Source organism: Meriones unguiculatus, chromosome 17, assembly GCF_030254825.1.
Source record: "Meriones unguiculatus strain TT.TT164.6M chromosome 17, Bangor_MerUng_6.1, whole genome shotgun sequence".
NCBI classification, from domain to species: Eukaryota; Metazoa; Chordata; class Mammalia; order Rodentia; family Muridae; genus Meriones; species Meriones unguiculatus.
This window is the reverse complement of record NC_083364.1, coordinates 93,387,196-93,412,443: the sequence shown is the minus strand read 5'-3', so window position 1 is coordinate 93,412,443 and position 25,248 is coordinate 93,387,196. Positions and strand designations below refer to the sequence as shown.

General features: G+C 45.8%; 1 protein-coding gene across 3 annotated transcripts in view; it reads right to left on the bottom strand.

Annotated features, from left to right (window-relative positions):
- The window catches only part of Il10rb (interleukin 10 receptor subunit beta), a 48,601-nt gene that overhangs the window by 5,087 nt on the left and 18,266 nt on the right, over positions 1 to 25,248 (bottom strand). The window contains exons 8-9 of one of the 3 annotated variants that reach the window (XR_009587037.1): positions 23,690 to 23,756; positions 8,999 to 9,791 (exon numbers count right to left, since the gene is read on the bottom strand). The gene's annotated coding sequence lies outside the window, so the exon portion shown is untranslated. Of the gene's footprint in view, positions 1 to 8,998; positions 9,792 to 23,689; positions 23,757 to 25,248 lie in introns of those variants that run through there. The other 2 variants (XR_009587036.1, XR_009587038.1) reach the window with 2 other exon arrangements.

The window sequence follows — 25,248 nt, the reverse complement described above, 5'->3', positions numbered from 1 at the left end:
TTTTTAGACATGCCTTCTAGAGGTTGAGCTGAGAGCCTCATGCTTCTACAGCAAGGCCCTTTACAGACTGAACCCTCTCTCCAGCCCACACAACTGCGACTCTTGAAGTCACTGCTCCTTTCTTATGTTCTGATGTGACTTACAGTTTTCTAAAATTTATTTAATTTTTATTTTAATGTACATTAGTGTGAAGGTGTCAGATCCCTTGGAATTGGCATTACAGACAGTTGTGAGCTGCCATGTGGGTGCTGGGAATTGAACCCAGGTTCTTTGAAAGAGCAGGTGGTGCTTTTAACCACTGAGCCATCTCTCCAGCCCCTGACACATAGTTTTTGGGTGTCATTCCATTGTAACTTGTAGCTGTCGAACTTTCTCATTAGTGGGGGCTGGAGTTCAATGCCCAGCATCCACAAGGAGGCCTCACAACACCATCTGAAACTCCAGTTCCAGGGAATCCAGTGCCCTCTTCTGGCCACCATGGGCACCAGGCACACACATGGCACACATACATACATGCAGGCAAACCTCTTATACACACAAAATAAATCTCTATATATTAATTCTCATTAGTGCTGGTAGGATATTTAGAATTTTCTTCCTAATTAGGGGACCTAACAAATGGTGGTCACATGAACAACTTCTTTACCTAGTCATAAAATATTTTAACTTTTTCACTTTAAGCAGAAACAGCCATCTTATTCTTTTTAGAAAAACAACAACAAAAAAAAAAACAAAAAAACAACCCACTATGTATCCAAGTGTATGGCGAATACAATGCAGTTCTGTCAAGAGTGGCAAGGCTTGGACTCTTGCAGGATGCTTTAGTGCTGCTCTTACGGCTTGGATGTGGTTTGTGCCCTCAAAGTTCACGTGTTGGAGACATTAGCCTCAATGTGGTGTGGACCTTTAAGAGGCGGGGCCTACTGAAGAAAGCTGTCCTCAGAGGGGTTAGGCTAGTCCTCCTGGGTCCCTGAGCAGGTCTTCTCAGGACAGAGACCTGAATTTGAATCAGAACCCATGGGGAACACCAGGCACAGCTGTGTTTGCCTGGCACTCCAGCCCAGGGAGAGATACAGGCAGGCCCCAAGAGCTCACTGGCCCAGCCAGCTCTGCTGTTAACAGCTCTAACATCTGGCTTCAGGAAAACACCTCCACTCAAGGCAGTAGGGAGAAAGAGGAGGACACTGGATGTCTTAGTTAGGGTTTCTGTTGCTGCAACCATACACCATGACCAAAAGCAAGCTGGGGAGGAAAGGGTTTATTCAGCTTACGCTTCCACATTGCTCTTCATCACCGAAGGCAGTCAGGACAGGCACTCAAGCTGGGCAGGAACCTGGAGGCAGGAGCTGGTGCAGAGCCAATGGAGGGTGCTACTTACTGGCTTGCTCCCCAAGGCTTGCTCAGCCTGCTCTCTTATAGATCTAGGACCACCAGCCCAGGGATGGCACCACCCACAATGGGCTGGGCCCTTCGCCATCAATCACTAATTACAAAAAACGCCTACAGCTGGATCTCATGGAGGCATTTCCTCAACTGAGGTCCTTCTTCTCTAATGACTCTCGCTTACGTCAAGTTGACATAGAACCAGCCAGTACACATAATGTCCTGTTCTGGCCTCCTCCTGTGGGTGCATGGGTGTATACACTCATACAATCACATGAATGCAACACACACACACACACACACACACACACACACACAATCCCCCTTCCCCCCAAAAAATTTGGGCATATGGCTCCCGGGGCATGCACACTAGCAGTGTGAAATTAACATTACTTTGGTAAAGTGTCATGTGCTATTTAAAGTCACTGAGAAGTTGGCTTTGGTAGTGAGCTGCCCCCCATTTCAGACTAAAGCATGTTCGTCTCAAAGTGTCCTATAAGTGTCCTATAAGGCCCTTTGTCTGTGGCTGGGCTGCCTCCACCTTCCCAGGCTTCCTTTACACAGAGCAAAGAGAACAGAAAAAAAAAAAAAAAAAAAGAACAAAAACCAAGAAACTCTCGTGCCTTTGAGAATGGCTAGAGGTTACTATCACTTATCCTATAATACGAAAGTTCTGCAGTGAGAAGGAGAAGCCAGAAGCTGAGCCATGGAGAGAAAGCTCAATGGAGAACTCCAGGTGGCTGCCTCAATTTCCCCAGCCAGTTTCTGAAGAGACAGCTGGCTCTGCCTGAGCTGCTGTCCACCAGGCACTGCAGCTGGCGCTTACATGGGGCTTCCTCTTCCTTGAGTGGTTTCTGATGGACGTCTTGGAGGCTCCCTATGGGATGACATTGACTTCCTGATGTTGTTTGTTTTTGGAGACAGGGTTTCTCTGTGTAGCCCTGGCTGTCCTGGAACCCACTCTGTAGACTAGGCTTGCCTTGAACTCAGAGGTCCACCTGCCTCTGCCTCCTAAGTGCTAGGATTAGAGGCGTGTGCCCCCACCGGCTTCTTATTTGTGCTTCTACTTGGTAGCCTATTTAGGTGGGACACTACCTGCCCAGGACTTTCTCCTGGAAACCCCAGCTGGCTGTCTCCGTGTGACCTTCATGTGACTTTCTCCTGGAAGCCCCAGCTGGCTGTCTCCGTGTGACCTTCCCAGCTAGTTTCTGCAGGGTGCTTTGAACACTGACTTTGATCATAGTTTGCTCTCTCTTGCTCTCTATTTATTTTTAATTTAGTTTGATTTCTTTCCTTGTGACAGGGTCTCACTATGTAGCCCTGGCTTGTGTACAGCTCTCTGTGTAGACCAGGCTGGTCTTGAATTCACAGAGATCCACCTGCTTCTGCCTCCCAAATTCTGGAATTAAAGGCGTATGGCAGCACATGTGGCTCTTGTTATTTTTTCACTGTGGCTTGTTGCCCATTTAATAGTCTCAGCTGTGAAAACTGAAACTGTGGCTACCAGATTGTTCACTGGTCTCCACAGAACATGCAGCCTCAGTGTGTCAGTGGTCGGGGCTGGCTATATGTGCAATTGTGGTGGCGTGGCTTGGCTTTGCCGGGGTTGGGCCACTGTGTGTTTGGCAGCAGGACCAGAACAGGTGTCTGTGGATACTATCAGTTACCAGATGTACAGCAGGTTCCAGGGTGGATGGGGCCAATATCCAAGTTACCGTTGGGCTGGACTTGGGTGTGCCTGGGTGCTGTGGACTGTATACCTCTGTAGCAGGCTCACAAGGGCACTGAGCTGCTATCTGGCTGGCTGTTAGACTAGGTGAAAGTGTGTGACAAGGTTGGCTATTCAGCAAGCTCTCCAAAAAAATAGGGAAGGTTGCCATTTTGCAGGCTGTTGGGCCTCATTTGGGTGTGGTGGGCACTGTGGTTTGGTCAGGTGTGGGATGGTCTTGTTGGTTGGGAGGCAGTGACTTCTGGCTAGCTGTTGGGCTGGCCACAGACACACATGGGCGCGTCAGGCTGCTGGCTGCGTGTCAGCTTCCCCTCTGTGCACATCTGCTGGAGCATAGGAGGTCATACTGGCCGAGCCTGAGGCTTCCCTCTTCCTGCTGGACTTGAGCTCTGAGCAGCTGGGATTGTGGTATTCTGGGCACCTGTATAACATGGTAGAAGAACTGTGGAGTCTCAAGAAGAGAAAGCTACCGTGGATGCCAGCCCCCAGGGCAAGAGACAGTCTAGCAATGGAACTGTTTTCAAGATGGCACCAAGCCATAGTGGCTTAGATCCCAGCGGGAAAGGTGTCTAGTGTGGGCTTCAATGCTGTGGCAGTTCAGCTGTGGCCTCTGGGCTGCTCTGTCAAGTGTGAGGCCTGTGAGGACAATAGGGGTTCCTTTGTAATGGTCTCAAGTGGTAATGGAGACCATTTGGGACTGCCGATGTCTTCAGCCTACCTTTTCCTTGGAAGATGTTTGGCTCAGTGCTGAGCCACCCTGGCAGGAAGCCACCTAGGTGAGACACAGTGGCCTGCACTCTCTGTGGTGCTGCCTTGGGGGTTTTGTGTCTTACAGGGATCCTGCCACCCCTTGCCGCTCTCCAGCTTTGTTCCTCGGTCAGTGGAGCTGGGTGGAGCTGTTTATGGGATTTCATACTTCCTTCGCTGCTGGGGAAGATGACTCTAATCAGATATCTTGCTGGCGTCACTCCTTTGGATTCCCCCATCGTGCCACAGAAGAAAAAAACTTTATCTTAAAGCCATTTAGGAGACCACACTGACACCGGTAGGAGGGTCACATAGACACAGGTCCACCTTGTAGGTCTTAGTAGAGTGTCACAGTTCCTGCCTAGAGCACAGCACTGCTCAGCGGTTTTCTTCAGGTTGAAAATAAGAGGTAGTCTTGAAGATGCCTTCTGGTGAACACAGGCCCGTTCACGAAATGGATCCCCCAGATCAGCATACTGAGGGGACTGTTTAATGACCAGAACCATGTTTACATTGTGAATACCATCCCCTTAGTAGCTTTCTCTACATTTTCACGATTTCAAAAGAACCACAAATGTTTTGCTCACCATCTGAGTAACTGAACGGTAAAGAACCCTCTCGCAGTCTCTCTGTTCACAGGCTGCAGGTTGCACTCACTCACTCCTCACAAGAGATGCCTGGAGGACTGCTTCATTCCTTCTGAAGTACAGTTTGGGCTAGTGTGTGTGATGGTGGCTGAATGAGGGAGATTTCTGCATGCAGGTGCTGAGGGAACTCATTCCCCCTGCCCTGTTCAGATGGTCAATAACACAGCAGATCTCCATCCTCCAGAAGATGCTGGGTGCTCTCTTGACTTAGATCTGCCTGCCCCTCTGAGCGCTCAGTGCTAAGAACTAAGGATGTTGTTTTGAAACCTGCAGATGGAGTCATGTAGAAGTTTGAGTGCCTCTCCAGCCCTCCGTGCTGGAGACCTTCGTCACTGCAAACCTACTGTTTGTAAGGCGCTGTCTTGAGCTACCCTCGGGAACATAATGGCATGATTAAGTCTGGACTCTGGGTTCAGATTCAGCTAGGGTTCAATTCACTTCCTGTTGACTGCAGACTTTGAAGACTTTCTACGTCTCCTTTCCCTCTGCCCCTGAGTGTGTCTACTGTAGCCACCACAGACCCTTTGCTGATCTGGGAGCATTGCAAAGGTTGTTTCCAGAGTGTTTTGGAACCTGTTGTTCCACCTGAGAACGAAGTCCCTTGGATTCACAAATTGTTTTCTTTCACCTCCTTCTGGCCTTTGCTCAAATGTGCCATTCTGACCATGAATGAGAACTCCTGGAAGGAAGCTGTGTCTGCCACGAATAACTGAGTGATGAGAACTAGAGAACTAGAAAGTACTAGAGAGACTGGAATGTTCCAGGCCCAAAGGCTAATTACCTTATCTTCAGCTAGTTTTAGGCAGCCACCTCCCGGTAACCATTCCTTGCTCACCTCTGTGTTGGAGCTAAGATCCTGTGACTAATCAATGGAAAGCCTTTGGAATCTATTAACTTAGCATCTGATGACCTATGAAAACTCATCTCCATCTTGCTGTAACTGCCTCTCTGGTACCCACCAAAATTTTAAAAAGTTGTCTTGATTTATGACTTTCTTTGTTTTGTAATCGGTAAAACCTCATGAAACCGCTTCCACATCAGAATAAGAAATTTGGGGTAACTGAAATCTGTGTTCCTGGGCCACGGTCACTCAAACTGCCTCCAGAATAAACTCTCTTTTTCCCTTTAAGAGGAGAGCCATTGTTTTTGAGTCAATAATACTAAGTCTGCCACCGGTGCTTGCTGCCTTCAGAGTATTAATTTTGTTCTGTTCCATCTTGTCTACATGCAATAAGCATGCTTGTACATGTATGAGCATGTGCCAGAGGAGGACTCAGCGGATGCTTTTCACAGAGAGCACCCTGCAGGCAGTCATTCTGAGAACACATGTTTGGGTCCCATAGCTCTTCAGAAGATCCGTCACCACTGTGATCACAAGTGGAGCTCATCAGCCATCACACATTCTCCCTCTGGCTCTGTCAGCCTTGTCTCGTTCAACCTTAGGTGACCTCCATTCAGTGGGGGACATCTAAATACTTGTTACATAGTCCCCACAGCCACCCAAACTAAAGATAACAAAGAATTAAACATGTTGCTTTGTTTGTTTTTTTGCTCTTATCCTCCCTTCCTTGCTTTATCTATCTATCTATCTATCTATCTATCTATCTATCTATCTATCTATCTATCTATCTATCTATCTATCTATCTATCGAGACAGAGTCTCACTCTAGCCAAGGCTAGCCTTGAACTCCCCACAAACACATCCTCAGCTTCCTCAGTGCTCAGATTAACAGGCATGTGCCACCAGATCTAGTCTAAAACATTTTCCCTCAACAGTATTTGTAAGCATTTCTCAGAGAAGACCCATCCCAGGGATGGGAAGTGAACAACGGCAGTTGTTGCTGAGCATCTAGAATGTTCTAAAAAGGATGCAGCCCATAATGAGCCGATTGTGTATTATTTTGTTGACAGGTATTCATTGCACACAGGAATGGGGCTCGGTATGAGGTCTCCAAACGTGCACACATCTCCAAATGTGTAGAGTCTGACTTACAGCTAGAGGAAGAAAGGTGGCAGGCCTTTTGTTTTGAGAAGGTATTTCGAGAACTGGGAGCCAGTAGGAAACTCTTGACCTGGTGGTTTTGCTTCTGGCTTCCTCTTCAAAGACACTAGTCAGATGGAAACAGACAGGTAGGATAATCATGCTGCTGGGGAAATCAAAGCCGAGACAGGAGAGTGACAGTGGCCACTGTGGGAAGAGCCAGCTGGGCCAGAAGACCTGGTGATACCTGGGTGCCAAGCCACCCAAGGCCCAGAAAGGCCGGGAGAGGAGCTACCTTAGCACCACATTTCCTAGTTTGACTCCTCATGTTTAGACTGCACTAGCCAAAGCTCAGAGAATACTTTTAAATTTAGAGATACTGGAGGGAGGGGGAGATGTGGGTTGAAAACCTACACAGAACTTTATTGCACATGGGTATTCTGAGGCTTCTATCATGCTACTCTGTTCTTTGGATATTTCTTTGATGCCTTTTAAAGGAAAATCAGGTTCACTCTCTCTCTCTCCTTCCCTCCCCTGTCTCTCTCAGATCTCACACTTAGATATACAGATACACTTCCGAGTCACTACATTCAGCTGTGGAAGTATGTAGCTCTTGAATCAGCCTACTTCAGCCCTTGGCAGTTCCCTCCCAGCTTTCTCTCCCATCTCCCTCAGGAAGTTTGGACACAGATATGATGAGTTCGGATCTGCTTGTTTCTTATAGTCCCATGTGTTGGCCTTGGCTCTACCTTGGCATTTTTGGGCATGGTGGGGTTAGTGACAGGCCTTTGAGTGACAATGAGTTGCTCTCAAAATGGATCGAGTCTCTTCATTTTCACTCCTCCTCCCAAACCCAACATGACATGAGCATCTTGGCACACCACACATTTCTACCCTGCTGCTTTTGTAATGGTCCCTAAAACATCGCAACCAAACTGATCATGGGCCAGATGGACGGAAGTCTCCAGAACTGTAAGCCAAAACCATTTTTTCTCTTTCATGTTAATTGTCTCGGGCATTTGTGACAGTCCTTGAAAGCTGACGGGTATATAGGCCTCATCTCCCAGCACTCCACTCCTCTGATGTAAAGCAGGCAGGTGAGCACGCACTCCCGGGCAGGAAGCTCCTGACGCCTGAGGTCTGCCGGCAGAGGTGGCTCACTGAAGAACCGGTAACACAGCCTGGCGAGGGTAGAAGGATTATAGTTCCTTAAACCTTGACAAGAAGCGCCCCTCTGTTTGCCACGAGCACCAAGGTCACCAGCAGGCTGAGGAAGAATGGTAAACCCGAAAGCGGAAGGAGTCTCAGTAAGTAACATCTGGGCACCTTTGTTGTCTCAAGCACTGAGGAGACCAGGGCGAGACTGACCTGGGATCTGACTGCTCTGAGAAATAACCAAGGGGTGAAGGGCTTCGAAAAGATAGCATGTGAAGGGCACTTCAGAAACAGCTGTTGAAAGTCTTAAATGGCTAAGCATACAATTACCACACCAGTCACACATTGAGCTCCTGGATACATGTTTAAGAGAAATGAAAACACGTATCTGCACACAGACCTATCTATGGCATGCTGGGGTGTAGCTCAGTGGTACAGCATTTGCCCAGTATGGACTGACTGAGCCTCCAGGGCTCCTCCCTAGCTCAGAAAAACCAGTGGAGTGTCATGGTAAAGTTACTCATTATGATCTTTTTTTTATAGATTACAAAAAAATCTATCAAGATAAAAAAGGCTGTTGTAAACATTTATGTACTGGTCTTTGTGTACATGCACATTCTAATTTCTTCAGGCCTGGGATCAAAATTAGCCTTTTAATTTGTCCCTTTTTTCCTGTTTAAAAAATTTTTATTAATTACAGTTTATTCACTTTGTATCTCCCCTGTGCCTCCCTCCCTTCTCTCCTCCCACCCTCCCTCTTCCCCACCTGTGTCCCTCTCCCAGTCCACAGATAAGGGGGGTCCTCCTCCCCTTCCCTCTGATCCTAGTCTATCAGGTATCATTAGGACTGGCTGCATTGTCTATAGGAGCCTACCAGAGGGCCTCTGAAAGGCTCTACCCTGCAGGGTATCGAGGCAGATGCTGAGACTCATAGCCAAACTTTGGGCAGAGTGCAGGGAATCTTATGAAAGAAGTGGGAGATAATAAGACCTGGAGAGGACAGGAGCTCCACAAGGAGAGCAACAGATCCAAAAAGTCTGGGCACAGGGGTCTTTTCTGAGACCAATACTTCAGCCAAGGACCACTCATGGAGATGTCCTGGGACCCCTGCACAGAGGTAGCCTATGGCAGTTCAGTATCCAAGTGGGTTCCATAGTAATGGGAACAGGGACTGTCTCTGACATGAACTGATTGGCCTGCTCTTTAATTACCTCCCCCTGAGGGGGGAGCAGCCTTACCAGGCCACAGAAGAAGACAATGCAGCCACTCCTGATGAGGCCTCATCATGATCTTAATCAACAAATGAAAAGAACACCTCCTAGTGAGTCCATAATCAAAAGGAGGTTTTTAAATTTTTTAATTTATTTTTATTTTTTGTGCGTTGCTGTTTTGCCTGCAAGTCTGTCTGTGTGAGGGTATCAGATCTTGGAGTCACAGACCACTGTGAGCTGCCATGTGGGTGCTGGAACCTGGGTCCTCTGGGAGAGCAGCCAGTGCTCTTAACCATTGAGCAGTTTTCAAAAGGAGGTTTATCCGCAAACTGTAATAGTATGCAGCAATGAAGACAAACGAATCATTTGAGACACATTACCGTATAAAGGGCTATAAAAGCCATCTATGGAGGGCTGTCTTTGCTCTATTTACATGAGCTTTCCAGAAGAAGCAAAATCACCAGTGCAGGAAGCAGCTTGGGGTTGCTGCAGTTGAGAAGGGCTGTCAGGGTGTACAGAGCGGTTGCTGAGGGCGAGGGAGCTTCTTCCGGAGGCGGGGGGCTCTGCCATGGGATGGTGGCAGGGGATCCAAACTGACTAAGAACTCTGCACCGCTGAGTCATGTGGCTTTCCAATGATTTCCCAATAAAATAGTGTTGTTTTTTTTCTTTTTCTTTCAAACAATGAAACTGTATTTGTCACAAGCTGCCCAGGCAGGTGTGAGGATGTGACTATTGTAGCTTGAGGGTTGGCAGCAAGCTTCCTCTGTTTAGGCTCCCCAGAGACGGCGGTGTCTGTCATGTGAGGCTGTGACATCATGGTCGGCTGGCTGAAGGCAGGAACCATGTGAAGACAAGGTTTAACAAAAGCAATCTGTTATTTTAAATGGTGTTTTCTAGCCACGAGTTCTATGGATCTCCATGAAGAAAAGGAACAGACTGATTTAAAAAAGAAAAACAAAACACATGATATTCTATAGGAGTTAATCTACCTTTTTTGTAGCTTGTTTTCTTCTTTATCACCTTTGGTGGGAATGAAGTGGCAACAAACGGCTTTGCTGGGTCTCACACAGTAGCTCCTGGTGACCACCTTGGCATTGGCACACCATCTATACCAGAACTCTGAACACTGATCTTTGGGCACAGATCATACCTGGGTACACAGTAACTCCTTAGTTTTAGAAGACATGGTCTCAAGAAGTTTAGACCCAGGTAGTTGGGGATGGCCCTGAACCTCTGACCCTCCTGCCTCTACCTCCAAGAGCTGGGATGACAAGCATACACACCATGCCCAGTGCAGTGCGGGGGGTTGCTAGGAATCAAAGCCAGGGCCTGGTGGGGGTCATGGTGGGAGGGCGCTCTGCCAGGGGAGCTGCATCCCTGATTCCTACATCTGCCTCTGAGGATGGGCAGAGACTGCAAACATCAGATCAAACACCGAATCTAGACTCAGTCTGGAATTATCTAAAGGGACCAAATGCTAAGGGTTTGAAGTTTACTTTTATTACTTTAATAATAAAATAAAGTATTTTATTATTGGTCTTTAAGCTCCAAGATGGCTTCTAAGGATAAAAGAAAAGTTTTCCACTAAGGGCATAATTTTAAAGCCATTTTTCTGCTAGCTAAAACAAAGACTATATTTTAGCAATATGAAAAATAATAAAATATTTTTTTATATTTTTATATGTAAAAATGCTGTAAAATTCTGGGTAACTTGTTACACACAACTGAAATTGAAAAGAAGCTTTAACTCCCCTTTAAGAAGTCAGGGGTCAGCCGGTCTTGGTGGCACACGCCTATAATCCCAGCACTTGGGAAGCAGAGGCAGGAATCTCTGTGAATTGGAGGCCAGCCTGGTCTACAGAGCAAGTTCCAGGACAGCTAGCGCTACACAGAGAAACCTTGTCTCCTCGCCCCCCCTACCCCCAAAGAAAGGAAGTCAGGGCTCCACATGCCCAGGCTATTCTAACAAAACTCTGTAGACTGGGTGATTCTAAACAGAGAAATTTATGGATCTCAGCTCTGCAAGGGAGCATCCAAAATTGAGGTGCAAGCGGACTGGGTGTCCGGCCAGGACCTGTTCTCACTGTTTGTTCTGGGATGGTTAGAGGAGGTTACAGTGACTGTTACAGAGAGACTGGTTCCCGCCACAGCGTTCCGTCTTCCTGACTTAGTCACAGCCTGCAGCAAGCACACTGGGCCTGGATGTCAGCACACGCGCTTTAGAGTGGCAGCAACACGGAGGCCTTGGCATCAAGAGAACCTGTGCCCAGACATCTCTTCTGTTTTATCTGGAGTAGTTTCGCTGCATGTTTTCTTGCCTGTGTATTTTGGTTAACTACATTGTTTTTTTATTCATTCTGCATGTATCAGTCACTTTACTCTGTATGTTTCCTGGCACATACAACGTTGTGCCACGAAGGCTTTAGTTTGCAGCTTTTAAAGACATTGCTCAGAGATGATCAGAGGCCTCTGAAAGGAAGCAGGGTTAACTTCTGATTTCCTGAGCCAGTTCTGAGTACTGAGTGAATCCAGCTAGCTGAGAATTAAAAGCAAAAGTCACCATTTCCCAGAAAAATGCCTGCCCAAGCCCACTGGAGCCAGCCTGAGGCTCCATGGAATGAAAGAAAGAGGCAGCTAGCTAAGGCTGCTTCCGGTGCCATTTATTGGGGGATTTCTGACAAGAATGTGGTCCTGGGTGACAGCAGATTCTCAATTTTGGTTTGCAGGGGTGGGGGTGGGGGTGTTATTTAAAAGTGTCCCAAACTGACTTCATCCAAACCAGACTGTGTCTGGCTTATTGTGAGGCAATACCAAAGGTGAGAAGCACATTCCCGGGATTGACATCACTGACCTGGCCCAAAGGGCAAGCTCCTGGTTAAGTGAGAGACCCTGTGTCAAAGCAGTAAGGCAAAGAGTGACAGACGGCCCCTGCCAGCACCCTGCTGTGGCCTTCACAGAGGTGTGCCCAAGCACACACCCCACTCCAGTGCATACATCACACATACACACACACACACACACACACACACACACACACTTCAGAGCATACATCACACACACACACACACACACACACACACACACACGCACTCCAGTGCACACCTCTCTACACATACTCCACTGTATACATCACACATAGACACACATACACAGGCACACATGAATACAGACACAGGCACACATGCCACACACATGCACACATCATACATACATACACAGGCACTCATGCACACAGACACATGCACACAACATACATGCATGCACACATATACACACATACACACTCCAACGTATACACTACAATACATACACAGACACAGATATGCACACAACACCCCGTGTTTATATCACGAATACACACTCAACACACACGTGAGCGCGCACACACACACACAGGACCACCAAACAGAACAAAACCAAAACAGAACAGAACTATTATTCCCACCGCAGCGACCAGAATAAGCTGGCCACGGTAAGGCAGGGCATTTCCACAACCCACCCCGTGGCTGCGAGGCTGAGACCTCTAGCTGCAGAAGAACAGGCTGCTTTGAAGTGAGTGAAACCAGGAGCAGGCCCCTGTGAGGAAGCGCAGTGAGACCCTGTCAACAAGCCTGGGCTGCCAGGAAGAGGCAGCAACAGAGGTGGGGGGCAGACATGGAGGGGCAGGCTCTCACTGGCCTCGCCGAGGGTCTGTAACCAGGACACACGATTTCGGCTAGGACATCTAACTGCCCAGAAGACACCCTGCTCTGAAGGCCCTCCGGCGCTCAGACAGTCTTTTGCTGATGGGGTTCTTTCTTCCTTCACTTCCTGGCTATGAAGTTAGCGGTTTTGACACCTGATTGCCCACATCCCCTTGGCACAGTCTGCACCAGGCCACCACAAACTCTTTGTGGGGCTGCAAGGGTCCCTTGTCTGGTTGTTACACCATGTGGGGGATTCCTGTAGCAGGGTAAGTGAGGGGAGATGTGGGGCACATTTCCCTCGAGGCCCAGCAAATAACAAGCACTTACTACGTGGCACTGTTAGCAACATCATTTAAAAATATTCAGTCAGGGTGTGACGGGGCACGCCTCTTATTCCTGTTTGGGAGGCTGAGGCAAGGAGACCGAGAGTTCAGGCCAACCTGCGCTACATGAGGAGACTCTACCTCGAAAAGAAAAGGAGTCTTGTGACACCTAACTGCACCTTCCTGTCAGCCTGCACAGGAAATGTTACCCATCAGGAAAACACTGAGATGAGTAGAATGTTAAAACCAAATAGCAGCATCAGCTTGCAAAGCCTGAACAAACTTTTAAAGAGAGTCATTTACCCTTATTTTAACAGCGTTTGCCTGGATGTATGTGTGTACACGTGTGCCTAGTGCCCAAGGAGTCAGAGAAGGTGCTGGACCCCTGGGAGCAAGCAGTTGTGAGCTGCCATGTGGTTGTTGAGAAATGAGCCCAGGTCTTCTGCAAGAGCTGCCGGTGCTCTTGACTGCTGAGCCAGCTCTCTAACCCCAAAAGCCATAAGACGACCATTATTGATTACACACACACACACACATACACACACACACACACCAAAAACAAAAAACAAAAAACAAAAAACAAAAACCACCACCACCGCCATCAAAGACCCACTGCATGTTTAGAATCTATAGGAATCAGATGTGTGTTGGAATGACCATGACCTGTCAACATTTGTGTCTTTTCCCCCTTTATTTTATTATTATTTACATTTTATTAACTCTGTATCCCAGTTGTATCCTGTTCCTGTTCCCTCATTCCCTCCCATACCCTCCCTCCCTCCCTCTCTCATCTCCTCCCAGCCCCTTTCCAAGTCCACTGATTGGGGAGGACCTCCTCCCCTTTCATCCGACCCTGTTTTATCAGGTATCTTCAGGACTGGCTGCAAAGTCCTCCTCTGTGGCCTAGCAGGACTGCTCCTCCCTTGAGGGGGTGGGGAGGTCAAAGAGCCTGCCATTGAGTCCCTGTCAGAAATAGTCCCTGTTCCCCTTACTATGGGAAACCTATTGGTTACTGAGCTACCACGGGCTTCATCCGAGCAAAGGTTCTAGGTTATATCCATACATGGTCTTTGGTTGAATGTCAGTCTCAGAAAAGACCCCTGTGCCCAGATATATTTGGTCCTTGTGGAGCTCCTATCCTTTCCATGTCATACTAACTCCCCTTCTTTCATATGATTCCCTGCACTCTGCCGAAGGTTTGGTTATGAGTCTTAGAATCTGCTTTGATACACTGCTAGGTAGAGTCTTTCAGAGGCCCTCTGCAGTAGACTCCTGTCCTGTTATTTGTTTTCTTCTATGTCAAATGCACATCCTATTTGTCTTTCTAAATGAGGATTGATCATCTTACCCCGGGTCTTCTTTCTTGTTTATCTCCTTTAGGTGTATAGATTTCAGCATGTTTATCATATCTTGTAGGTCTATATAAGCGAGTATATATCATGTGTGTCTTACTCCTTCTGGGATACCTCACTCAGAATGATCTTTTCTAGATCCCACCATTTGCCTGCAAATTTCATGATTTCCTCGTTTTTGATTGCTGAGTAGTATTCCATTGTGTAAAAATACCACAATTTCTGTATCCATTCCTCCGTTGAGGGACATCTGGGTTGTAACATTTGTGTCTTAATTATAGTTTTTCTCCCAACTTTCATTTTGAAAACATTTAAATCTTTAATAGGAGACTCTAATCAACATTGTTGCATGCCCTCATGTACACACACACACGTAGAGGAATTTTAGTTCAGAAATGGCTGCTCTGGCAAGAGATCACATCCACAGACATTTTCTAGGTCTGTGTGATCCGGCTGGAATATAAACAGGCCTTTAATCCAGGAGGCAGAGGCAAGCAGATCTGAGTTCAAGGCCAGCCTGGTATAGGGCGAGTTTCAGGTAAAGAAAAACTTAGATCCAAGTGTGATGGTGGGATGGTACACACCTTTAACCCCAAACAATGAAGTTTGTAGAAGGAAGCACCTGTGTTTGAAAGTGATGTCTAATTGAGTGGCAGAAAAGGTGATGAATCAGAGAAAGACTTGACAGAATAGGATACGCCCAACTCTCACGAGAAGAGAGGAAGGGGAAGCTACTTAAGGGGCAATGCAGAGAGAGGGAGGAGTTTTACCAGTGCAGAAATAGAGAGAAAGGTTGCAGAGAGAGAACTCAGGTGAAGACAGAATGAGCCAGAGAATGATAAGGGGCCGGGAGATTAGAAAAGCTTGCTGAGTTAGTTTAAGGCCAAGCAGAGCAATTCAGGGGCTGAGAGAGAAGCCAGACTGAATAAGTCAAGCTGGGAGAGGAGTTTGAGTCAGAACAGCTGAGTTGAGCCATCCCAGAGCTCAGAAAAAACAAGAAAGGGTGAACTTATTCAGCAGTAAGTCTCAGAGGCTGAAGATATTCCAGGCCTACGTTAGATTGTACGGACGGAGGCCAGAAGCTTCCAGGACTAGGCCTAGGTCAGCAGACGGAGGCAATAAGCCTCCGAGACAACAATTGAACCAGGCCAATAAAAGTTACTTTTACACCACACACACACACACGTGTATTTCCCTGCTGGTAGTGAGGAGTATCTTAGTAGCAACATTTTCTCTCTCCCCAGTTGTTGAAACACTAGTTATTTTATCGCTGATAGGTTTTTCAATAGCCATCAGAATGCTACTGTGTTAGCGCAGGGCTCATCGTCAATGCCACACACAGTTCAGTTATTATCTCCGCAGCAATTAATGTTTTCTTATGACCTTTTATCCCCTTTTATTTTCATCTTTTCTGTATCTTTTTGTATTACATGGGTCTTTTGAAAATGGTTAAAACTTTACCAACATTTAAAAACCAGGGTCTTGCCAAGCAGTGGTGGTATATGTCTTTACCCCTAGCACTTGGGAGGCAGAAGTGGGTGGATCTCTGTAAGTTCTAGGCCAGCCTAGTGTACAGAGCTAGTTCCAGGACAGCCAGGGCTACATAGAGAAATCCTGTCTCAAAAAAAGTATAAGCAAGCAAGCAAGCAAGCAAGCATAAAAACCATGGTCTTTCTGCTGGAGAGATGGCCCAGTGGTTGAGAGCACTGGCTGCTCTTCCAGAGGACCCAGGTTCAATTCCCAGCACCCACACAGTGGCTCACAACTGTCTAGTTCCAGGCCCTCCTCAGAGGCCTCTGCAAGCACCCTGCATGGAGTTGGTGCACATACATGCATGCAGGCAAAACAGCCAAACACATTAAAACAAACATGGTCTGACTATCGTGTCTCTTGTTGGATCATGTAGTCATTTTATTTTTGGATTTATTTACATTTGTTCTGCCTTTTGAGAAAAAAGTCTTCCTTTTCTTCTGTACTGAGTGGTCTCTTCACTGAATAATTGTTTTCAGTCCACTTCCCCCTCTAGAGCGTGGTTTCAACAACCTCCACACTACGGCCATCTCGGACCTGGTGCCTTGTGTGTGTGTGGGCTGCCTTGCATAGTTAGGTAACTAACTGTGAGTGGTGGGCTGCCTTGCAGAGTTAGGTAACTGTGAGTGGTGGGCTGCCTTGCAGAGTTAGGTAACTAACTGTGAGTGGTGGGCTGCCTTGCATAATTGGGGTACTTGGCAGCATCACCAGTTCTGCTCACCAGGTGCCACTAACACCTGTTCAGCTGAGACAGCCAAGTATGTTTCCAGGCATTGCCTGATGTCCCGTGGGGACAAAGCCTCCTCCCACTGAGGAACGCTTCCCTGGTAACAAGGATGCTCCAGAAATTTTACCATATTTAATTCATGTGTGTTTCAGAGAGATCACTTGTAATTATTCTTTTCCTCCCAAACAGCAAGAATTCGGGGATACTTGGGTTTGAATGTTCCCCTTCTGAAAGCCCAAGGGCCTAGAACCGAGACCAAGCACCACAGGCAACTAAGAAATGCTGACAGTGGGAGAACTATTCTTCTCCGTGAACGAGCACAGCACCCGGTTATGCCATACCAAACAGTCAGCTCAGAAAACGCTCAGACAAATAAAATTACACAAACTGAGCAGGTCATATTTAGGAACATATGCATATAAACATATAATGTACATATACACATGTTACATATATATATACATATATAAATACATATATACATGTAACAACAATTTTTTTTAATTTGAAAGAAAGCAAGGCGAGTTATATAGAAGGTTTAGAAAGATGAAAGGAAAGGGAGAAATTATGTAATTGTGTTATAATCTCAAAAAATTTAAAAAGAAAATGATAATATGCAAAATTCCTTTCTTTTAATTTAGTTACTTTAAAAAACTATAATTGTTTGAACTTTTAAAAAATGAACTATTTTTTTAGACAAGTGTTATTATGTAGCCCAGGCTGACCTTTTCCTGAGTGTCTCCTGGGTGGGATTAGACATGGGCTATCATGCCTGAATTTTATTTATCTTTAGTTGCCAAACTTATCTCTATTTATTGCATAAAACATGTTTTTGAAATATGTTTTATTGTGAAAAGCCTAACTCAATTAAATAGGTATTACAAGATAGATTTTTTTTCAGTGTTGAGATGGCTTAAAATTTATTTTCTTAGTGGTTTGCCAAGGTTAGCTCAGGTTTCATAGTCCTCGTTCATGGGAATGTGAAGGTTCCCACTCCATGGCCGCCCTACAGAGGGCGTGTTTGAACCATTGCTGTTTGATATAATAAATCAGATTCTGTTTTGATTGACTAATGCCCTTCCCAGGCTTTTCCTACCCTTTAAACTAGCACCACTCCCATCTGAGGTCAGTTTCCTTCTTCCTAAAATAACCCCTAAGATCTTTAATAAAGGTCTTTTGATATCAAACTCTCTCACCTTTCTTGTCTGAGCCCCTATTGTGTCTCTTTTCCTGGTGTTTTTTTGCTGTGAGTTTCCTGAAAGACAAACATGTATTGGTGTAAACAAGCCCAGGGAGACTGGGTTTGGCGCGTTCGGGTCTTTTGCCCTCCTGGCACTGGTAAGATGATGTTTCCTTTCACGAGAATCTGCTGCCTCTGTTCTCCACGTCCTGCTGTTTCTCTCTCATGTGTTTTCTCCAGTTTTTGCATCTTGGACAGGTCAAGGTTTGAGATTTCTAAGTTGTGGATGGGCCTCTTATTGGCCATTCTCTTTTTGGACATTCACATGCTGCCTTTGCTGACTTCTTTGTCCTCTGTTCCTCTCGACTCTGGTTAGATAGATAACAAAGCTCCTCTCTCTTTTGTTGTCCTGTATCGCAACTGCCTGTAGTTTTCGTCTTTCTGCTCTTCTCCACTGGGCTCTGGAAAGTAAGACACTCTGTGGACAGACAAGGTGCTTTGCCTAGAACACTGCGCATTCTACAATAAAGCTATGCGGTTAAGCTGGGTCTTGCAGTGGGTCCATGCTGACTCCCACAAAGGCGTGAGCCAATTTCCTAAAACAAATGTCCCTGTTTCTTTGGGAAACACTGACTGATGCCTTCCTCTTCCTGCTGGGTTCACAGTTCTCTCTGTTTCTGTCATGAGGTCGATCCTCTGGCCATCTAAACGTAAACTTTTTTAGATTTTTTATTTCTGGATGTCTTCAGGAGGTCTCAATCTCTGATTGTGGTCTGTTCTCACGGCTTTTATGAGAGGTTAAAACCGGAAACACCTTTGAGGTGGAAGGTGGCACTGACAACCTCATTGGGTTTTGTTGGTCTCTGAGTTTGCTTTCTGTCCTAGCTAGGAAACATTGTGAAGGTTGTCTGATAGGCTGGGGTACTAGCTTAACTGGTAGCTGCTTGCCTTGGAAGCACCAGGGACCTGAGTCACCAGAACCCATGTAAACATGCTGGGTGTGGTGGCCAAATGATCAGTGTCCTCTTGCCCAATCACACTGGAGGACTGTCAGATTGTCACTGAAGCGCTGGTACCAAGCTGGATTCTTAAGGAGATGCTATGGTCTGCATGTGCTGGAATCTTCCCCTCAACACGCATTGCAGGAGCGACCTTAGAGAAGTGGAGTCTAAAGGAGCTAACTGGGTCACTGGGGCTCCTCTCTGATTAGACGTTGGCTAAGGTTTTGTGGAAACAGGTCAAGATTTGGGGGACTAAATTACACTGGTGTGGGTTCTTTTAAACCAGGCCAGCACCTCCCCCAAATCTCTCTTCTTCCTGTCCCCCAAACAGTTTTTTTCTACCTCCCATCCTGCCAATAAGATGAAGGAGCCATGACTTGAACTACCAGATCATCAAGCTAAATAGACTCTCTCCCTCCCCCTCCCCCCCTTAAAGGATCCGGCTTTGAACATTTTGTTAGAGTGAGATAGGAGATGTTAAGACAGATGGGGAACATGTTTTTCAGCACTCTGCGTGTGCCCATCCGTGACGGGAGATATGTGATTGTGCAGAATGGAGGTGAGTGGACAAGAACCAGCCTCCCTTTCATGTGGGCAGCCTGCACTTATCCCCTCCTCCCTTTCCCCACAGCGTCTCTGCCGTTCTTGACTGGGCTGTTTGTTCCTAGCCCAGGCTAGCCCATTTCTTGTGCCTCCTCCGTCCCACCAAAGGAAGATGCTTGTCCTTGGTGACTCCCTCGCACTGGGCTGGACTGAGTTTTAGGAATGAGCACTCCCCCAACCCCCCCCACCTCTGAGACCTCACAGACCTAGCTGCAAACACAGACACCAGCTTTAGCTTCCAGAAGCAGATATGCAGAATCTTACTTCAAAATGTATTTTTTTTAATTTATTTTAGGCGTATGGGTGTTTTTGCCTGCATACAGCATGCATTGTAACATCCACAGAGGCCAGAAGCAAGACTCAGAGTCCCCTGGAACTGAGTTATGGCTATGAACTGTCATGTGCATGCTAGGAACCCAACCTGGGTTCTCTTCAAGAACAAGTGCACCCAACGGCCAAGCCTTCTCTCCAGGCCCCAGGGGCAGGCTGTTGATCTGATGGTGGGGTGCTCCCAGAGGCACCCATGGGTGGGAGAAATAATCTTGGGGGTCAAGAGCATGTCCGGACAGGACAGTCTGTTCTGATGCAGTTGCTGAGTCCCCTGGCTGCTTCCTCTTCCCGCTTAAAGCTGGGAAAATGAGCGTGTGGCATTCCAGGCTGTGAAGTGTTCACAGGTGGGAGGAGGAGAGCCTTCACACACGTGAAAGGGCCCAGGCACAAGGTCTCTCCTTTCTCAGACCATGTGCTTCCTCAGAGCATAGGACTTGAGAAAGATCTGGGCAACCCCACACACAGCAGGAGGAGTCTAACAGGAAAGACACGGAATTTCCTCTGCTCTTAGACCAGCTCCAGCTCCAGCGAGCCCTTTAGGGCAATGTCATTCTACTTTTTATTGCTATGACTAAATACCCATCAAAAACTCCCTAGGCTGATTTTGGACCATGGTTTCAAGGGAGTTTCAGCCTATCATGGGGCGGAAGTCATGGCATTGGAGTGTCTTTGTCCGCAGCAGGCCTCTTAGGCAGAGATCAGCAGGCAGAGACTTCAAACTAAAATCACTTAGGTTCCTACCTGACGACTTAACTCTGACAGAGCTCTCCAGCCTCCCAAACTGCACCATCATCTGGGGACCCAAGTGTTGAAACACAGGAGCCTTGGGAGACATTTCACACAAGAACATACCAAGCACTAAAAACGAGAAACACTAAAAATGAGAAACCTTCTCAATCTGGTTGAAAATAACTTTAAAATCCTACGCTGGGTCTGGGGAGAGGGCTCAGGGGTAGGAGAGTTTGCTGCATGAGGCTCTGCTGCCAATTCCCCAGACACAGAAAGAAATCCAGGTATGGCCACACGGGCCTGGGACCACCGTGGGGGTGAAGGACAGGGGGACCATGGGCTTTGCTGGATCAAGCCTAGCTCCGGGTTCAGTGAGAGCTTCAAGGGAATAAGACAGCAAGTGATAGACCAGGAGGGCAGGCACCCCCTTTATCCTCCACATGTGCTCCCAAGAGTGAGCGCCCCATTTATGCACACATCTCACATAGTCACCCACAAAATCATTTTTTAAAAATCCACCAAACTGTTCACTGGATATCAAAAAGTCCAATAAATTCTGACTCCCTGCTCCCCACTTCTCATAAGGCATTATTTTATAGTCTCTAAGAAACATATCTCCCAAATAAAACATTAAAACAGAAAAGTCCCTGATACAAAACATCCAAGAAATCAAGGATACCATGAAAAGAGAAAATCTAACAATAACAGAAACAGAGAAAAAAGAAGATTCTAGGCTCCAAGGTCCAGAAAATATTTTCAAGAAATTCTAAAGAAAGAGATGCCCTTAAACATACAAGAGACTTACAGAGGGCTGGAGAGATGGCTCAGTGGTTAAGAGCATATGTCTGCTCTTCCAAAGGACCTGGGTTCAATTCCCAGCACCCACATGGCAGCCCACAACTATCTGTAGCCCCAATCCCAAGGGATCTGACACCTTCACACTAATGCATATAAAATAAAATTAAATAAATTTAAAAAGAGGTTTACAGAACACCAAACAGGCCAGGCCAGAAAAGAAATTCCTCCTGCCACATAATAATCAAAATACTAAATCTACAGAACAAAGAAAAAAAAATATTAAAAGCAGCAAGGGAAAAAGGCCAAGTATATCTATCAGAATCACACCTGACTTCTCAACAGAAACTATGGAAGCCAGAAGGGCCTGGGCATAAGTCATGCAGATACTAAGAGACCACAGATGGCAACTCAGACTGTTATACCCAGCATAACTTCCAATCACCACAGAGGGAGAAAACAAAGATATTCTATGACAAAACCAAATAAACAATATCTATGCACTCACCCAGCCCCACAGAAGATACTAGAAGGAGAACTCCAACTCAACGAGGTCAACTATACCCAAGAAAACACAACAGTAAAACCAAAAGAAAACAAGCACACAAACACACTATCACCACCAACTCCACAATAAAAGGAACTAACAATCATTGGTCACTACTAATATCTATCAACATGAATAGATTCAACTCTCCAATAAAAAGACAGGCTAACAGAATGGCTGCAGAAACAGTATTCAACATTCTGCTGCATTTAGCAGCATAGACACTACCTCACAGTAAAGGGCTGGAAAAAGGTTTTCTAAGCAAGTGGACCCAAGAAGCAAGCTGGAGTAGACATCCTAATATCTAATAAAATAGACTTTCAACCAAAATTAATCAAAAGAGATAGCGAAGGACACTTTATTCTCATCAAGGAAAAATCCACCAAGAGGACATCACAATCCTGCTTCAATCTATGCCTCAAATACAAGGTCACCTGCATTCTTAAAAGAAACATTATTAAAGCTTAAATCACACATCCATCTCAGCACATTAATAGTGGGAGACTTCAACACTCCACTCTCCCCAATGGACAGATCATTGAGACAGAAACTAAATAAAGAAATAAAGAAGCCAACAGAGGTCATGAATCAAATGGACCTAATAGAACATTTCATCCAAACACAAATGAATATACTTTTTTCTCAGCACCACGTGGAACCTTCTCCAAAACTGACCATATAGTCCAAAGAAAACTTCAACCAATACATGAAAATCGAATTAACCCATTGTTTATCAGATCACCATGGGTTCAAGCTAGACCTCAACAGCATCAGAGACAACAAAAAGTCTACACACTCATGGAAACTGAACAAATCCCTGCTTAATGATCACTGGGGGAGGAAAGAAATAAAGAAGCAAAGACTTCCTAGAATTCAATGAAAATGAGGGCACAATTTACCCAAACTTATGGGACACCATGAAAGCAGTGCTAAGAGGAAAGTTCATAGCACTAAGTTCCTTTGTAAAGAAAGTAGAGAGATCCCATATTAGCAACTTAACAGATCACCTGAAAGCTTTAGAAAAAACAGAAGTAAATACACCTAAGAGGAGTAGATGGCAGGAAAAAATAAAAATCAGGGCTGAAATCAATAAATTAGAAACAAAGAGAGTAAGACAAAAAAAAAAAATCAATGAAACCAAGAGTTGGGTCTTTGGGAAAAATCAACAAAATAGACAAACCCCTAACCAAACTAACTAAAAGATAGAAAAACAGAATCCAAATTAACAAAATCAGAAATGAAAAGGGTGCTATAACAACAGATACTGAGGAAATCCAAAGAATCATTAGGTCTTACCTCAAAAGCCTGTATTTCACCTATCAAAGATAAATCAAGAGCAAGTAAATAGTTTAAACAGCCCTATAACCCCTAAGGAAATAGAAGCTGCCATCAAAAGTCTCCCAAAAAAAAAAAAAAAAAAAAAAAAAAAAAAAGCCCAGGGCCAGATGGTTTTAGCACTTTCAAAGAAAAGCTAACACCAATAGTTCTCAAACGATTCTACAAAATAGAAACAGAAGGAATATTACCAAACTCATTCTATGAAGCCACAGTCCAGACTTTCAAAGAAGAGCTAATACCAATACTCTTCAAACTATTCCACAAAATAGAAACAGAAGCAACAGAAGCCACAGTCACCTTGATACCTACTCCACACAAAGACTCAACAAAGAAAATTTCAGACCAATCTCCCTTATGAACATTAATGCAAAAATACTCAGTAAGATACTTGCAAACCGAATTCAAGAACACATCAAGCACATCATCCACCATGATCAAGCAGGCTTCATCTCAGGGATACAATGCACAGACCCCAAGACGATAAGCCCCATGGGCATCTTAGGCTTCAGGTGGGCCCACTAGTCAGGGCAGTGACCAGTGAGGATGTGTGGAAATCTGTATGGCTTCTGTGATGGCTCTTCTTGGTTGTCAGCTTAACTACTTCTGGAATTAACTAAAATCCAAGCAGCTGGGTACAACCTGTGAGTTTTTTTTTTTTTTTAAAATTAAATCATTTGAGGTGGGAAGACTCACCTGTAATCCAGATCTTTTGTAGTGGGAAGATCCACCTCAAATCTGGGCCACACCTTCTTCTGGAAGCCTAGAGAAGGGGCACAGAAGAAGGAAGCTCTTTGCCTGCTTGTCCTTGCTCTCACTGGCAAGACTATTCCTTCAGTGGCACTGGCAGAGGTTCTGCATGGGGCGTGCCGAATGTGTTCCCCACCGGCGGAAACACCCCTTCCTTATGACACACTCGGGAGGCGAGCCACGCAGAAGCACCAGGGCGCTCCAGGTGGATCTGAATGTTGCAGAGATGTCTCTGCTTGCAGCCCTGAGGGAAAGCGTTCCCTGAGGAGTTAGCTGTCCGTCTGGCCAGACCCTCGGGATGATGCTCTTCCCGAGGCTCTGTTACCCCTTACAGTAAGGGACCTCACCATGTGCACTGAGCTACATGGACTCATGTTCATTAGAGTGAGATGGCAGACCGGAGTAAAATCGCTGTGGATCCTGCAGAGCCCTGACAAGCCTGATGGCATACCCAGACTTGTAGCTACCTTGAGTAATTTCTGCTTTTTGACTCTTGTATGGGGTCTCCAAGGGGCTTGGGTTGACCCTTTTTATGATAGCTGTACAAAAGCTATCAGTCTCTAGTGGTTATAGTATTGATGGTGAAGTCACCAAAATTGGCCAAGCCAAAAAGAGGCCTTACTTCAGTAAGGCCTATGTATTGAGAACTTTAATATGAGGTGATTTCCCTGCAAATAAGAAAGACATTAATTAGGGAAAGATTTACTTTCAAAACCAGGGCATATAGAGGGAATACTATTTTAAGGAGAGGGAAAGAGAAACTCCTCTAAAGAAAAAAGATGTTATAGGAATGGGTTAAAGACACTAGGCAAATATATGGACCTATTCCCAAACTCAGAGGTGGGCAAGGGCCTGCAATTTCAGCAAGGACTGTTGGAGTGTTGATAAGATGGAGTCTGGGTCGTTAAGGGGCACCAGCCAACAGTGCAGAGGCTAACGAGCTATGGAAATTGTGTAGAAAATCTCAATTGTGGGAAACAGTTAGATGGGATTGTGATTTAAGTCCCAGTACTTTAAGAGCTGTCTGCTTACATGCATCTTCAAGGTGTTCCACAGCACCGTTAGCTGGCATGGGGAAGACCCTGAAGAACGTTTGCATTCTCCCAGCGGAAACACATGGAAAATATTACTATAACACCCACAGCAGCCCCATCTCCACCTCTGACTGTGACTGAGAACAGAGATGTGGTTGCAACCACAAACCCTACAGACTCTGTCTTCTGATGGGTTTTGCCTCATTTCTACCCCTGTCATAAAGAATATTTTGTATGTGGGGAAATGATGATTCTGTTGGGAAGGAATTAAAAATGACTCCGTACTGTCATCTGATTTCTTCTGTGATATGACTGTCCATTTACTTCCTCAAACTGGAACTTGGTAGAATCAAGATAATAGGGAAAGTCAAGTGTTTCTGTTTAGGACATTGTCACCATCGGGTTTACTTTGAATCTAACGTTTTCCTTCCTTCCTTCCTCTCTTCCTCCCTCCATCCTTCCTCTCTTCTT